The sequence below is a fragment of the Penaeus vannamei genome, chromosome 39, assembly GCF_042767895.1.
Source record: "Penaeus vannamei isolate JL-2024 chromosome 39, ASM4276789v1, whole genome shotgun sequence".
In the NCBI taxonomy this organism is placed as follows: Eukaryota; Metazoa; Arthropoda; class Malacostraca; order Decapoda; family Penaeidae; genus Penaeus; species Penaeus vannamei.
The window spans coordinates 26,453,591-26,456,090 of record NC_091587.1 but is presented as its reverse complement, the minus strand read 5'-3'; the positions used below and the strand labels follow the sequence as shown (position 1 = coordinate 26,456,090).

Sequence of the window (2,500 nt, the reverse complement as noted above, 5' to 3'; positions counted from 1 at the left end):
GTATTCGCCTGATTCAGCAGATTCCTGGAAAACAAAGACATTTGACAATATTTGTGACTACGCAATTTATACAACGAAAGCAGCAATGTTATCGATTATTTGTAAGCTTTGTAAACTAACCAAATGAATACTTACAAAGCTGTCTGCAGCAACAAGAGCTGCAAGACACACCAGAAGCAGGACCTGTGCAAAAGAAAACGGAGAGAATGAAATTGGTTTACTTTGTTTTCCTTTCGTTTTGTAATAATATCAATCTATTCCTTTACTGAAATTCTACAGAAGACAGGTTCTTAGCAATGTAGAGTAAAATCTCATGCATAAAACGCAGTTACCATAATAAAAGAAGAAAAAGATTCACTGGCTATCTACCTTAGCGTTCATGTTGACTGGTAGTTTCAGAAGGATCTGATGCCGTTCGCTCAGCGGCACACATTATATACCGCCGCTTCGATGCAGAGAAAGGTCATACGAGGACAAGTTTTTCTCTTGCTACTACATTACAGGACTAACTTCTCTATTATAGATGATTGTTTAGTAAACACCTTTCATAACTGTGTGGGTTGCGCATATCCCTCACCTCTTTCGAATTATTTATGCGGTCACTTGATGGAATTTATTGGAAAAATTCGTTTCCTCAAAAACAATTTCTAAAAAATCAAATATATGAACGTTTTGCATATATTGTTTTGCCGAACTAAAAGCCGAATAATTTTTCATACATTTTGTGTTGAAACATGAAACTAAATGAGGCTCCACATTCATTGCATTGAAATCAGATATTGTCTAAGATTCTCTAAAACTGTTCAACGATATTAACAAGAACATAGAAATAACGTTAGCTTAGGTTACTTTTAATCTAAATCATCTGCTATTCTATTCCTTCTTCATTACTGAAAGCGGAGCATTATACATAGATAAGCAAAACCTCACACACACATATATTTATATGCACACATATATAAACATATACATCTTTTTCTTTTTCTATATACACGTGCAGATACCTAATATACATACATAACATCACATACATTTTTCCATGCAGACATTCATACACACACACACACACACACACACACACACACACACACACACACACACAGATATATAATATATATATATATATATATATATATATATATATATATATATATATATATATATATATATATATATATATATATATATATATTTATACACACATGCATATTTAGATTTATCTATATGTATATGTACATATGTATATGTACATATGTATATATATATATATATATATATATATATATATATATATATATATATATATATATATATATATATATATATAAAACCATTCATACACACATGTATATTTAGGTTTATCTATTTATCTATCTATCTATCTATCTATCTATCTATCTATCTATCTATATATCTATCTATCTATCTATCTATCTATCTATCTATCTATCTATCTATATATATATATATATATGTGTGTGTGTGTGTGTGTGTGTGTGTGTGTGTGTGTGTGTGTGTGTATGTGTGTGTGTGTGTGTGTGTGTGTGTGTGTGTGTGTAGTATATATATAAATATATATGTTTATACATATACATATACATACATATATATATATATATATATATATATATATATATATATATATATATATATATATATATATGTGTGTGTGTGTGTGTGTGTGTGTGTGTGTGTGTGTATGTGTGTGTGTGTGTGTGTGTGTGTGTGTGTATATATATATATATATATATATATATATATATATATATATATATATATATATATATATATATATATATATATTTATATATATATATATATATATATATATATATATATATATATATATATATATATATATATATATATATATATATATATATATATATATATATATATATATATATATATATATATATATATATATAACTTAAAAAATTAAAGAATGTTCGTACAAAGATACCGAAGCAAAAGGAGGAATTGTGCTTAGAGAGAAACATTTGACGCAGTTTCCAAGCAACTATTTTGACTGAAGTTGAAGACGTATTATCAGTAATTAGCAATTTTTAATGGCTTCAAAAAGGAAATCAATTTACATATTTACTATTACAAAATATAGTATACACGCAAGCTTTCAGCCCAAACAATTTACAAATAATTCGAATATGACAACCGACTTTGATGATTCTGAAAATTGTCACAGCAATGTCACGAATATTGGAATCAAAGTTACAATATATACAGAAAGAAATGCATGCCTGAATCATGGACTTTCCAATGCAGATATTAGCATTTCAGTAGTAATTTCTGAGCAATTCTCTTATTCTATTGTTTTCTATTTTTGTAGACATTTTATAAGCAATTCCCATCTCACGTTTTCAGTATGGTAGTAAAGGCACATTCACACACGCATTTACATATGTATGAACATTTACAGGATATTTTATGCACGTAATATTTGCACCATCGATATCTCGTTTTCAGTTTCAGTAATACTTTG

General features: G+C 27.5%; 1 long non-coding RNA gene across 1 annotated transcript in view; it reads right to left on the bottom strand.

Moving 5' to 3' along the window:
• The window catches only part of LOC113811102 (uncharacterized), an 866-nt gene extending 472 nt beyond the window's left edge, over positions 1 to 394 (bottom strand). The window contains exons 1-2 of the long non-coding RNA XR_011398232.1: positions 136 to 394; positions 1 to 24 (exon numbers count right to left, since the gene is read on the bottom strand). The exon at positions 1 to 24 is cut by the window's left edge and continues 472 nt beyond it. This is a non-coding gene — a long non-coding RNA (uncharacterized lncRNA). The remainder of the gene's footprint in view (positions 25 to 135) is intronic.
• Between the last annotated feature and the right edge of the window lie 2,106 nt (positions 395 to 2,500).